We start from the raw sequence: 15,742 nt of genomic DNA on the forward strand, positions 1-15,742 counted from the left end.
CCCTACTCTGGGATCAGCTTTTCTTTGAGGATGACAGTTTAACTGGATGTCAAAAAGCAGTTGTCTTATAATTTTAGGGGGAAAGTACCTTATTAATCATGGGCCAAACTAGACTTCCATTTTATTATTAAGGTCCATTTGATCTGCAAACAGATTTGGGGCATGATATGTACTCATTTGGCTGATTTGATGAGCAACTCACTGATTGATGGGAATGCTAACAGGATCAAGCACCATCCCTTAAGCGAGGGCAGCCTAATTTTGTTTTTTCTTTTCTTTTCTTTTTTTGGTACTAGGGATTGTTCTCAGGGGCACTCAACCATGAAACCACATCCCCAGCCCTATTTTGTATTTTGTTTAGAGACAGGGTCTCACTGAGTTGCTCTTGCTTAGCACCTTGCTCTTGCTGAGGCTGGCTTTGAACTCGAGATCCTCCTGTCTCAGCCTCCCTAGCTGCTGGGATTACAGGCGTGCACCACCACGCTTGGCTACAGCCTAGTTTTCTGTGGACACCTAGATAAAACTGTCAAGACGGTATTGCTAATCATACAAACTGAGATACAGCGGGAGTTCTGCACTGAAGGTAATAAAAAGGCAGACCATGCTGACCATTTCTCCCTATTCAACTGGTCATTTGTGAGCCATTCAAAAGTATTTCTTGATAACTATTATGTGTCTAAGGTGATTCAAAGCTAGTTCTAGTTTTCTAGGAATTTGCAACCTGCTTAGGGAGATAAGATATACACACAGGGCAGGTAAGTAACAATAGAAGACAGAATTTGATTACATATCGATCAGAGAAGGGCAAAAATCAGTGTGATTGGGATTGGTCAGAGAAGACTTTGTAGGGTAGTGGAAACTGTATTGAATCTCAAAAGGGCTATTTATGGTGACAATTTCATTAAAAGATCATTAACAGGTAACTTATATCCTCAAAACAATTTAACTTAACATGAGGTGCTGAGTTGACTCACATAATCCTGTTTAAGACTAGGTAGAACATGTAGTATTTTTCACCAAAAGACTAGTTGCAGAAACCAAGACCAATTTGTGATCACTGATCATTCAGAATAAAGTTTCAATAGAAAGAAATAATTTTAGTTGCTTCTAAGTTTAAAATTCCATGTATCTTACCTACTTATGAGTTTCTCTAAGTCAATAAAGTACTCTTTCCTTCAGGAAATCTGTTTATTTCTGTGTCCTGTTTCTAAAAAATGAGAGCATGGGTCTAAAGCAGTGTTTCCCAAAGATATTTCACAAAATGTTTCTAGAAATTATGCATCCAGTTAGCCATCAGAAACTTTGAATTAAATAAAATTATACTGGGTTCTTATCATAGAATTTCTTGCAGATTTATGATTGAATTCCGAGTTTTCAAAATGAGGGTAAAGCATGTATCATTTCCCAAGTTTGACCATAGACTACCTTCTTCATGAAGCATCATGAAGAACTGTGTTCTGAAAACTCAATTTGGGCAACTACAATAGCTTTTTTTCTGGCTGAAAAAGCTGTGATTCTACATTTGTATATGAAATGCATATTTGTAGATCTATATGAAACCTAATTGCTAGTGCTAATTTCACTCATAATTGATAAGAACTATATGAGTTTTCTTATTTTCCAAGTGTAGAGAATATGTTCATTTCCCCTCACTCAGTTAACTTAAATCCAATTGCAATCACAGGTATATCTATTTTACACTAAAACATTGAAATGGTGCCACATACAAAATTGAAGTTTGATAATTTTAGTATTAATTTTATGGTCTCTTGATTCTCTGATGATTTTTTTCCAAAGATACTCCCTTTGAGACAACTTTTTAAATTTTTCCATTAAATGAAGGGGAAAATTACCCGATTGAAACAATAGTTAACTAAAGGAAAGTTACCTTTTTATTAAATAAGACTTGGAACTTCATTTAATTATGATTTTACCATCTTGTAACTGCTGGAGAGTTTTTTTTTTTTTTTTAATCCTGTTCTTCCCCTCAAAAATATACCAAGTTACATTTGTTTGCTTGTTTCAAGAATCTGCAAACACTCACTTTTGCATTAGAAAAAAAGTTACTCTGCACTGAAATGTCACCTTCTGGGATTTTGTAAGACCCCTGCTGATTGACCCTACCCTTGACCTTAGCTCCAAAGCCCAACTCCATTCTGGCATGCTGGTGTAGAGAATTAATTTATTTTAACAGTAGGGAGCCAGAATTTCAGGAATATGCCTTTTAAAAGTCTCAAACTATCAACTTATGACTGGGAGCCTCCACTTACACATTTAAAGTGGATAATAGTGGATAGCTGTTGTCAAGGGCACCATGAATATAAGTCAGTCTAAGTAACAGTACCTAGAGGGGTCTACAAAGAGTTCTACAGAAATGGTCTTTATGAGTAAAGAAAAAAGGAAAGGAAAGGAAAGAAACAATGAAAAATGAACACACATATTTTAGTAGCAGAAATCTTTCAGTAAAAGGAGTGGGTAGTCCTATAATTACATGAGGAAATATTTATCAAAGTAAAGAGGCAGTTTTGGGTCAATTCTCCATTTTACCTGCTTGCCTTATCCACTGATTCCCATTCTCTCTCATATATCCTGCTAATTTTATTTTAGGAGTATAAAGTGCAATTTACTGTATATATTTTGTTTTTTAATGCCTTTTTTTTCTCTTTAGAATTGGATAACATGCTCATTAAACAATTGTACAAAAAGGAAGAAATAAAAGTTGCCCATATGATGGTATCCCAAAACAAGGACTAGTAATTTTCCTTTAGTTTTCTTTGGGAGGGAGAAGAATCTCTTTTTACACATTTATAATGATTTTTAAATACAGTTTTCTCACGCTTTTAAAGTATTTAATTTATTATGGGTTTTTTCTTATTCAACACATTTTTTCTACAGTTCTATTATAAAAATTTTGAAGCATAAAGAAGTGTTGAAAACATTTTACTATGAACAACTTATCATCTAAATACTTAGGTACAGTTAACATTATATTGGAAATAATCTATCATATCTCTCCCTACATACTCATCAAGCACTGGGCATTGAACCCCAGGGCCTTGTACACGTCAGGCAAGCTCTTTACCACTAAACTACATCCTTAGCTCTTTCTATTCTTTGTTTTGAGGCAGAGTCTTATGAAGTTGCCCAGGCTGGCCTTAAATTTGAGATCCTTCTGTCTTAGCCTCTGGAGCAACCGGAGTAACAGATGTGTGCCACTATTCCTGGCTCATCTTATTTTTTAAATGTATTTCAAAGTAAGCATATAGATATTCTTTTCTTGGTGGAGGGTGGGGTACGAGGGATTGAACTCAGGGACACTCAACCACTGAGTCACATCCCAAGCCCTTTTTTGTGTTTTATTTAGAGACAGGGTCTCACTGAGTTGCTTAGTGCCTTGCTTTTGCTGAGACTGGTTTTGAACTCGAGATCCTCCTGCCTCAACCTCCCAAGCAGCTGGAATTACAGACATGCGTCACCTTGCCTGGCCAGATATTATTTTCAATAGCTTAAAAATATTTCATGGAGTGCATTATGATTTCCTTTTAAATTATTTCCTGTGGTTGACTAATTGCTTTCTTCCTATTTATTTACATAGACTTCAGAGGAAGGATATAATGCTAAGATTTAATAGTAACTTTTGTCTATTGTGGAAGAGTAATAAAATGATAGATAGGGATAGATTTCGCTTGTCTCCTCTATATTGTGAAACTATTTGAATACCAGGAAAATTATGGCAAAACATAGTGTAAATAGGGATTTAGAGTAGAGGAGAGATGTGATTGGCTTGCATCTTAGGTGACTTATTCTTGTAGAATGATGGGTGATGAGTAGGAGACAAAGGAGGTAGGTTTGATTCAACTTTAAAAATATTTACTGATTACATATGAAACACAAAGCTTCATGCTAGGTGCCTTGGGTCTATAAATCCAAGTAAGATCTTGATAGTCACCACAAAGATCTATAATTCAATAAGCAAAGCAATGATATAAACCAAGAGCTATTCAATGAAGCAGAGAGACTGGGGATATACTCAATGGTAGAGCACTTGCCTAGCATATGTGAGGTGCTGGTTCTATCTGTAGCACCATGAAACATATAGGCAAACAAAGCAGAATTAACTATCCAATGAATATCTATTTTGCCCCTGCCTTCTGCCAATTACTGTTCTAGAAGCTGAAAATATGGCACAAATATAAGATGAAAAGTTGTTGCCCTCATGAAGCAAAGATTCTAGTGGAGGAGACTGACAATATACAAATGAATGCAGAGTTAAGTAGCAGATAGTCGTGATATCCTGAAGAAAAATAAAGCAATATAAAGGAGTAAAGCAGTGATGCTATCTTCTGTATCAGGGTCAGGGAAGGCGTCTCTGTGAAACTGTGATTAGGCAGAGAATAGAAGATTAGGAAGTATGTTACTTTCCAAGTGAATAGATTTCCAAGTAGAATCAACTGAAAGGGCAAAGGCCCTGAGGTAGGAGGGGGCTTGAAAGATCTCCAGAGAGGGCCATGTGGCTGGAGCTAAGAAAGTCATAAACTAAGGTAAGAGACTCAAAAAGGGAAAGTGAGGATGCTCGGGAGGCTGAGACAGGAGGATCTCGAGTTCAAAGCCAGCCTCAGCAAATTAGCCAGGCCCTAAGCAATTCAGTGAAACCCTGTCTCTAAATAAAATACAAAATAGGGCTGGGGATGTGGCTCAGTGGTAGAGCGCCCCTGGGTTCAATCCCCAGTGCAAAATCAAAACAAAACAAAAACAAACAAAAAACCCTATGGTGAGTTCAAGAAGGGGTCTGAAGCTAGGTGTAGTGGTGTATGCCTATAGTTCCAGCTACTCAGGAGGATTGCTTCAGCCCAGAAGTTCAGGATTAGCCTGGCAACACGGTAAGATAATGTATCAAAATTTTTTTTAAAAAAAGAAGAAATCGTTGAAGAAATAAATAGAGAGAGACAAATTCTCAAATGAGTTACCGAAGAGACAGAAAAGAAGAATAAGAAGATAACCAAAACAGTACAGAACAATAAAACAGAACAGAACAATAAAATAGAACAGAACAATAAAAGCAGGAAATAGTATTAAGAGAGAGGAAATAGCAAAGTATGTAAAATACTGCCTGGAAGTTGAAAAAAATGAGAACTCAGAAAATACTATAGAATTTACCAGGTGTGGTTGTGCATGCCTGTGATCTGATTTGGCAGTTAGGATGCCAAATCTTTGTTCATTGATGATGCAGACAGACCTGAAGGATCTAAAATTATATAAGCATTTGTAAAATCAATGGTAGAATTTCAGATTTAAAATGACAGGATAATAGAGGACCCAGGAACAGATTTTGTACCTATATGGGAATGTGCTAAGTGAGAGAGGGGGAATTCGAATAGATGTGTGTGTGGTGGGGGGATATACTGTTCATTAAACGGTGCTGAGAGTTTTGGTGGTACATATGAAAGAAAATAAAGTTGAAGCTCTATCTTTTATTTTTTAAAAATTAAACTCAGCTGGAATAGGAATGCAAATGTGAAATTAGAACTTTAAAGCTTTCAGAAAATGTATGCAAATGTATTTAAGACTTCAGAGTAGAGAAAGATTTAAACAGAAAGTATACACTATGATGGGTAAAAGATTGATAAATACAGGTTCAGATTAATAACTTCTGCCCATCAAAGATACCATAGAGTGAAAAGATAGAATACAGAATGGAAAATGGCATTTTCAACCTACACACATACCCACACATTTATTTCAAGGAATTTTGTGATTGTGAGAACTAGAAATTTGTCGGGTAGACCAGTAGGTTGGAAACTCAGGTCAGGGCTGATGCTGCCGTCTTGAGGCAGAATTTCTCTTTTGCTCTTAAGGTCTTTCAACTGACTGGTTGAGGCCCACCCACATTATCAAAGATAATCTCTTTTACTTAAAGTAAACTGGTTATACATCTTAACTACACCTGCAAAATACCTTCACGGTAACACTTGGATTAGTACTTGGTTAAATAACTGGGTACTCTAGCCTATTCAAGTTGACACATAACCAACCATCAAATTCACACTCCCTAACTCTAAATTATGAAATATGCTTGCCAAATGCTGTTCGAGCTGAAGATCAAAAGAAAGAGGGTGTTTAAGAATTCACTAGGAGTCTCCTCAAGTTCTAGGTGATAGACAATGTACAAGACTTGAAAACATTTCTACAATCCCTTTATTGAAGGGTGGATCCACCTCAGTAAAAGCAGAGAATGTTCCTACAGAGATCAAATTACGTATTACAGTAAATCCAAGGGAAGTGGACCTCAGATATGTGATTTACAAATATTTTCTGTCATTCCATATGTTGCCCTTTCACTCTATTCCTTGTGCCCTGGAATGCCAAGTTTTAAATTTTGATGAAGTCCATTTTGTTACCTGTGTCTTTGGTGTCATATCTAAGAAATACTGACAAATCCAATGTCATGAACCCCCAGGGTATGTTCTCACTACTCACAATTTTTAACCAATCCATAATTGAAAATTCAATTTTTTTTTTATATAGAAAGGTGTTTCAATCATCAGGCTCATTGATTTTAGTTATAGTCTTATAATTAATTTGTGGTTTTCTTGTTTGGGGTAAAAATATGGCTTAGGCCTTAGATTTCCATTCTTCATAATTTCATAAAATTTTCTTTGTGACTTAGAACATTTCAGTATGTGTAAATATTCTTGGGTTTTAGAAAAGAACATATAATCTATAGTTTTAGAGTTTCAAATCATCTATAGGTATTATACATGTGTTTTGTTTCTACTTTATTTTGGGTCTGGAATATTCCCAAAAGGCCCATATGTTAAAGGTTCTGTCTCCAGTGTCACTGTTGGGATATAGTGGAACATTTTTTTTCTTAAACATTTTTTTAAGATGTTGATAGATCATTAATTTTTATTCATTTATTTATATGTGTATGGAGAATCGAACACAGTGCCTCACACAGGCTAGGCAAGCACTCTACCACTGAGCCACAACCCTAGCCTGACATTGTGGAACTTTTTTAAGAAGTGAAGCCTAGTAGAAGGAAGTAAGGTCATTGGGGGAAAGCCTTTGAAAGGGATGTTTGACTTGGGCCACTCCTGTCTCTCTGCTTCCTGGCTACCATGAGGTAGTAGCTTATTCCACCATGTGCTGCTTGGCGATATTTCAGGTATTTTGTTATAACAATGAGAAGCTTGACTAATACAGTTATATTTCCAAACCTTCTTTTTTCTATTTATTTTTGATTATGTGAGCTGTTAAATTCCTAGTGAGATGGATTAAAAATAAATTCTTCTTTTAGTCCCATCATTTATTTAAATATTTTGGTGCTGTTTGTTTGCATTTGTAATTAACGAATCAGGGATTGGAGTTCTGTGCCTATCTATTATTGTGAGACACTGAGAATATTACCTCTCTCAAGCCTCCTCCTCATTAGCAAAATGGAAATATTAACCACAGTCATTCTATAGAGTTGTACAGATTACTTGAGAACATGCATGTGAAACTCAGCCAAGTACCTGGGATGTAGTGAGAATTCGAGAAATATTTGCGCTTCTCATTGTACCTTTTTTTAAAAAAATATTTTAAAAAATATTTTTATTAGTTGTTGATGAACCTTATTTAAACATATGTGGTGCTGAGAATCGAACCCAGTGCCTCACACATGCTAGGCAAGCGCTCTACCGCTGAGCCACAATCCCAGCCCTCATTGTACCTTTTAATCCAAATAAATTAGTCTTATCATTCTACTTGATGCTTACTTATCATGAATTTCACTTGATTTAAAAAATCAAACTTTTCTTTCTTTCTTTCTTTCTTTCTTTCTTTTTTTTTTTTTTGCAATGCTGGGGACTGAACCCAGGGCCTTGTGCTTGCAAGGTAAACACTCTACCACCTGAGCTTCATCCCCAGCCCTTCTTTCTTTATTTTTTAAAGACTATCTTGCTATGTTACCCAGTAGCCCCTAACTCCTAGGCACAAGCAATCCTCCTGCCTCAGATTCCCAAGTAGTAAGGACTATAGGCATGTACTGTACCTGGCAATCACTTTGATTTTATGTTGCTACTTTTGATTATTATTTTTTTTTTGCATTTGCCTATAACTTTATTGGCTATGCACTTGTTTCTATCTTTTTGTGTCACTTTTTTCTGATATGGTCCATAAAGAGAATATAGTTAAAATTTTTTTTCATTCAGATTTTTCATAGTGAAATTTACCTCACTCAATTTATTGATGTCCAGAATGTATTCATACATTTAAATTGTTTTCTTTTTATTATGTTTTATTTCAATTCTTTTCTTCAAATTATTTTGAAGTTCTACAACCAACTCTGGTTATTATGTTTAAAGTTTTAAAAATTTTTTATTTGTTCTAATTTGTTGTACATGACAGTAGAATGCATTTATACATTTTGATAGATCATACATAATCGAATAAATATATATTTATAAATATCAAGGAAAAAATGGTACCTATTCCTTATAGTTCATTCTCTTCCTAAACAAGATAAGATTTTGAACAGTTTTAAATCTCTCCTTAGGGACCATATCTCCAACAATTTTTCAATAAAATACAATTTTAATTTTGAATTATTTTTCATATTTTAGTATTGTATGTTATGAACCCCCTCGTTAACACTTACATTAGATTTTATAAAAACATTATCAATAATTATTTAGATTTCCATTGGGGTTTTATCCTACAGTATTTTTGAATACTCTTATCTTTTTCTTTATTGAGATTTTAATTTAGTTGCAAGTAATATCAAAGGCATTACTAGTAAATATATTTTGTTCTCATTTAACTGAGATAGTTCTGAGACAAGTTTCAAGCACAGTTTGATGAGGGTTCCAGCTCTATTTTTATTTTCTCAAATCTACTCTCTTCTTTTGTTAGCTTCCCTCTCCCTCATATCATAACAGTTGCTATAATTCAGGCTTCACAAAAGCACATTATACACCTTGAAGGGAAGAAACATTGTTCTTTAATTATTGAATAAAATGTTGTCCTTCCTTTCATTGGAATAAGCCAAACCAAACCCCGAGGCAAGGAAATTTCATTCACTCATTGATTTAGGTTTATATTATTGTCCTTCCCTGTCCTAGTCTATTCTATGAGGCTATGATAGAATATCACAGATTGGGTAATTTTTAAAGAACAGAAGTTTCTTTTTCACAGTTTCAGAGGCTGGGAAGTCCAAGATCAAGGCACCAGTATATTAAGGTCCACTCTGCTTCCAAGATGGCACTTTGAATACTGTGTCCTCTAGATGGGAAGAACACTATATTCTCATTTGGCAGAAGAGCAAGAGAGACAGAACCTGCTCCACAAGCACTTTTTCCCCTATAATTTTTATTGGTGCATTAGAGTTGGACATAATGGGATTTGTTGTTATGTGTTCATTACACGTACACAGTATAGCAATATAATTTTGTCACTCATTCCCCAGTGTTCCCCTTTCCTTCCCCTCTTCCCTCCCTTTGGTCTCGTTCCTCTAAGCACTTTTCATAGCGGCATTAATCCTTTCTTCATGTCCTAAACCCTTTCCAAAAGGCCCTGCCTCCCTGAACTGTTGCTTGAGGACTAAGTTTTCAATGAATTTTGGAGGAGACACATTCAACCACAGAATCCCTGATCCAATCTCTGGGGTAAAGGGAAGGAAATTACAATGTTAATCAGAATTGTCACAATGCTACTCCGTGGCAGAAGCTGCCCAGTGGGCTGCTCAAGAGGCAGCTATGCTACAGCTTTGCCTGGAATTCAAATTAATATGGTTTTCCTTCAGAACATGATCCTATAAATATTCTTCCATGTAACATTACAGACAAAATGTAAGATGATGACCTGATTATTTTTTATTTATATATAGTATTTTATGGGAAGTCTGAAAGTTCATGGACTCTATTCAATAGTTTCACAAGGATGTATCTCCTTATATATACATTAGTACTAGGGATTGAACCCAGGGCTTCGCTAGGCAAGTGCTCCACCACCAAGCTACATCCCCAGTTCTTTTTAAATTATTTTTTAAAATTTTTATTTTGGGACAGGGTCTCAAGTTGCCCAGGCTGGACTTGAACTTTCGATCCTTCTGCCTCAGCCTCCCAAGTCACTGGAATTATAGACATGCATCACCATACCAGCTCAGAAGGATATGATTGTGATTCCTTTTCAAATAAACTTGCCTTTTCATACCAAATGCACAAATTTTTATTTCTTTCAGGAAAATTTTTTTCTCCCATTATTTGTATGAATGTTGTTTCTCCTTTATTTCATTTTTATTGAGACTTAATTCACATACATAAAAATTCTCCTTTAAAGTATGTAATCCAGTGGTTTCCAGTATATTCCCAGAGTTGGGCAACCATCACCAAATTAATTTTAGAACATATTCATCATCAAAAAAAAATCTGTATTCATAACCTATGTTTGTTCTCCAGCATCCCCCTTCTATCCCTCCCCGCCAAAAAAAAGCACGAAAACAAAGACACAAACCCTCATTATTGCCTTCTTTTAACTAAACTCTACCAATCATCATTTTACTTTCTGTATATATGAATTTGACTAGTACAGATACTTTATATTAAGTGGAATCATGCCTATTTGTACTTTTATGAATGGCTTACTTCACCTAACATTTTTGAGGTTTACCCATGTTTTATGACAAGTCAGAATCTCCTTCTTTCTTAAGGCTAAGATTTCATTGTAAGTATTCTGTTGCATTCTGGATTTTTTTGTTTGTTTCTTTGTGGTTTTTGATAACAGCCATTCTAATGGGTGTGAAGAAGTACCTCATTGTGATAGTTTGTTATTTCCTATTTGGCTACTGATGTTGAGCATCTTTTCATGTGATTATTGGTCATTTGTATATCTTTAACATCTTTTATCCATTTTTAATTTGGATTATTTGTCTTTGTATCACAGGGTTCTTCATAAATTCTGGATACTAGATTCTTATGAGAACATGACTTGTGAATATTTTCTTCCACAATATGGGTTGTCTTTTTACTTTAATACTGGCCTTTGATGCACGAAAGATTTTATGAATCAATTTATCTGTTTTTTTTTCCTTGTTGTTTGTGTTTTTGTATCATATTAAGAAATCATTGCCTGTCCTGATGTCAAAGAACTCTGTAATTAGGGTTTTATAGTTTCAGTTCTTACTTTTAGGTCTATGTTCCTTTCTTCTTCCTCTTCCTCTTCCTTCTCCTCCTCCTCCTTCTCTTTCTTCTTGTTTTGGTGGGGATCGAACACAGGGACTCATGCATTCTAGGCAAGTACTCTACCACAGAGCCACATCCCCAGCCCTCTAGGTTCCATTTTGAGCTAATTTTTATACCTGTTGTAAGGTAGATGTCCAACTTCATTGTTTTGTATGTGGATATCCAGTTGCCCCAGCACCATTTGTTGAAAGGACTATTGTTTCTCCATTATATTATTTTGACATTATGGTTGAAAATCAATTGACCCTAGATGCATGGGTTTATTTCTGGACTCAATTGTATAGATTATTGTTGCTTCGTAATAAGACTTAAAAGGGGGAAGTGTAGTTCTCTAACTTTGTTCTTTTTTCCCCCAAGGTGGTTTATGCTCTCCTAAGTCCCTTATATTTCCTTATGAATTACAGGATCAGTCTGTCAATTTCTGCAAAAGCAGCTGGACTTTTGATAGGAATTGTATTGAATATGCAGATCAATGATAGGAGTATTGCCATCTTAATTTTAGTTCTCCAAATCCAGGAACACGTGATGTCTTTCCACTTATCTAGGTCTTCTTGATTTTTTTTTTTTGGTCCTGAAGATTGAACCCAGGGAGTTCTGCCACTGTGTCACATTCCCAGCCCTTTTTATTTTTTTATTCTCATACAGGTTCTCATTAAGTGGCCTAGGCTGACCTTGAACTTATGATCCTCCTGCCTCAATCTCCAGAGTCACTGGGAATACAGGCATGCACCACTGGGAATACTGGCCTTCTTTAGTTTATTTTAATGACGTTTTTGTAATTTACAGTGCATACTGTTCGTTCTATTTTTACTTCAGAAACAATCAATGCATAAATATTGAATCTCCTAGATTTAGTTTTACTATTTATTTATTTAGTCACTCATTCATTTATTTTTTTCAGATGGGGTTCTCACTATGTTGCCCACGCTGGTCTCCAGCTCCTGGGCTTAAGCAATTCTACTGACTCAGCCTTCTGGGTAGTTGGGACAATAGGCATGTGTCAGCACACTTAGCTTTATTTTCTTATATTTCTTTTATTTCACAATTTCTATTTCTTTAATTTGCCGTGAACTCTGGAATGATTTTTTTAGTTGGTCTTATAATTTGCTAATTTTGTTTACAGCAGTTATCTATTTTATATATTACTTCTATAGTCTTTTAGCTTAATTATTCATCTATTTTTAAATTTCCATGACATTCTGGTTCTGATTGCTTCATTTTCTTGACAACCTGATCTTCTTACTCTTTAAATTGCACTAGGAACATACATGAGATTTTTTTAAAAGGTTTTGTTCCTACATTAATTCCTTTTCAGTGGGTGATATTTGCTCTAAATTAGTCTTCAGATGGCGTATTCTCTTTTTCTATTAGTGATATTTCTGTTCATATTTGTGAGTGGAAATCTAGATCATTCAGCATTGGTAAGTGGTAATTCATCTGGAATTAAACCTCTATTCAATTCTCCATGTTGTCTTACCCTCTGAAGATGGTATTAGGTTGGAGATTGGCTTTCCCATGCAATGAATTGGCTCTGAGTGGAAAAGTAGTAGATCCTTCTTGAGAGAAGATGCATGCAACCCAAGCTGAGAGAAAGAGGAAAAGGATGAGGAAGTAAAGAAATAGAGCATAGTGTTTGAAACTTGACCCAGGAAAGAACTTTGGATGTGATTAATAGCACACGGAAATCAATGAAAGAAAATACTAAATCTACTAAGTGTTTCAGGGAATTTTATGGCCAAGTCAGCTACAAACATCTCCCCCCAACCTTAGCAAGCATTCATCACTGAGCTGTACTCCAGCCTCACAAATCTGGCTTTCAAAACAAAAACAACCAAACAAAACAACTTTAACTGTAAAAGAACCCTTAGGACTCAAACTTTTACCAGCAGGAAATGGGCTGTGAGACCTGTGAAGTTTTGCAAGAGAATTTACTTTCCAGTGCCCACTTCGGATTTGGCCATGGAGGATAATGAATAAGGAAGAATAGTCCAGAGTATGGAGCTAAAGGTCAAAGAAATTAATGCAAAGGGGTATTTATCATTGAGAGCCAAACCAGGATGTAATTATAGAACTTCTCCCATGACCAAGAAAAGGATTTTTATAATAATCATTTAGAAGGCTCTACCATTTATATGAACTCTGCTATGAGCTTTAACATTTTTCACTGAACTTGGGGTGCTAAGCATTTGGAAATCATTAGTACAAGGGAGAGTGGACGAATTCACAGACAGTGATAGCAGTTAATATTTAATATGTTCCAGGCATGAAAGAATGATCTCAATCCATACAACCACTACCTAATACATAATAGGTAAGTTGTTGAGCCAGGATTAAAATCTATGGTGTGCATGTCCAGTGTTCATTCATAGTCTTACCATACTTTTTAATCACTGAAGACTAGTGGGCACAATGAGGTATACACAAAACCCAAATAGGAGATAAGGCATGTGCACAAATTCAGAACTAGGGTGTGTTATCTAATAAAGGTGACATTGAACTATTTTCAGTCTACCAGGATGTAAATGGGTTACTATCACTAACTTTTCTCTTGTTAGTCTTGTTTACTGATGAATCACCAATACTACTGATGTACTAAGCCATTTGGTTCATACTAGGTGCTCAATAAATGTTGAATGAATGAAGAATGAGTACCAGAATCCTGGTATTAGATTCAGGTCATTGAACTACTATGCCACATTTGCTATGACATCTGCAGTCCTATGTGGGTGGCACTGAGAAAATTGTCCTTAAATTAAAGTGAGGGAAAACTGCACTGTGGTTTCACTTATCTTTAATATGGAAGGTGTTCCTTTCCCCCAACTCTACAAACCTTGTAAAGGACTGAGTATTTCTCATCTGCTTTCACTTTCTTTTTCTCTTTAACTTCTTATGAGTATGATTTATATACACAAGGTGAATTTGGAATCAGGTTTTGACTTACTGCCTTCTCCATGTGTGTGGCCAGTTCTCATGATGATTTTGCCAACTGATATTGGATTCCTTTTTTGATGAGTTAAACTGCCAATCATCTGCACCTTTCTATGTTATAGTTTCAAAACTTTTGTTTTATTCGAAGTCTACATTGTGTGCAAGACCCAGAGCTGTGGTATACAGCAGTGATTGAGAAAGCCATGTTTCCTGCCTTCTCAGCACTTAAAAAAGTTTCTATGTGTTTTTAAAATACAGATAACAGGAATTCAATGGTAAAACAACAACAGAAACATTCCAGTTCCTTAAGTGTACAGGAGACAAGTATTTGAAAAAAATCACTTAGTGGGGAGCGATGGCACATACCTGTAATCCCCGCGACTCGGGAGGCTGAGGCAAGAGGATTGCGGGTCTCAGCAACTTAAGGAGACCCTATGTAATTTAGCGAGAGCTCGTCTCAAAATAAAAAAACAAAAAAAGGGTTGAGGATGTGGGTGACTCAGGGCCTCTGGGCTCAATCCCAAGGTCAAACAACAACGACAACAACAATAATTCGAGTACGTCTTCCCACTCTGGGAGGGAGAGAAGACAATCCAAATAGCAAACAAATCTTTTATTTTTGCTAGTCACAATTGAACTATGCCTAGAGTTACCTTCTGATGATTACAGACTTCTATCAATTCTTTCTCTGTTGACCAATAGAGAAAAAAAAATGTATTTCTGTTCTAGGGAAAAAATTTTAAAGCGAGACAAACTAAAGTACTGACTTAGAGATCATATGTGATCTAGTTTAACTGATGTTGTCTTTAAATAATTGACAGTGATATGTTAACACTTAAGGCTGATAGCAACTCACCTGGGACGGCGCTGCTGCAGCCTACCCCACTCCCACCAACAGGCTGAATGAAATAAACTTTTCTGTATCCAACCGCTTTGGATCTTCTTCTACAAGGTATAGTCATCTATCTCTGGCAACAATTATGGTTTAAGAAAATTGAACTGCATTCTAATAACAAAAGATGTCAGCTGTGAAAAGTGGAGTCACATCTGTTACTATTCGGCAGCACCAACCCCCCCCCCCCCCGAACGTTTGTCACTGCAGCACCCAATAAAGCCCAGGCCCCGATGGAAGTGGCTACCCTTAGACAGAGTTTCCCTGTGGTCCTGGAGAGCTCCGCACCAGCCATGGCGCGCCGCTGAGTCCCCAAGCCGCTGGCGTGAACTCCAGGCCAGGGTCCAGCAACCCTCAGGTTGCTCATCCCGGAGGTGCAAAAGTCTGCCTGGCCCGGAGATCCTGCGTTTGTTTGGTTTTGTCTGCGCCCTGCCCCCGCCTTACCTCCCTTCGTGCAAAAGGCCAAGGGTTTTTGACCCACCATTGCCCAGGCTGAGTTCACGCTTGGGGCTCTTTAGCCGCCGTCCAGTGAACAGAGAAAGCAATCGCGCAGTGAAGCGAGAGCACTCAATGAATGAACGCGGACTCGGCTAGAAAATAATTTTTCTTCTTGGCTGCGCACGTCAGCAGCACTGGGGCAGGGGGAGCAATCCTTTTTCCTAGGAGACCCCCTGCACACCCCCACCTTCACACGCCACAGTGG

Source organism: Sciurus vulgaris (genome assembly GCF_902686455.1).
Source record: "Sciurus vulgaris genome assembly, chromosome: 13".
In the NCBI taxonomy this organism is placed as follows: domain Eukaryota; kingdom Metazoa; phylum Chordata; class Mammalia; order Rodentia; family Sciuridae; genus Sciurus; species Sciurus vulgaris.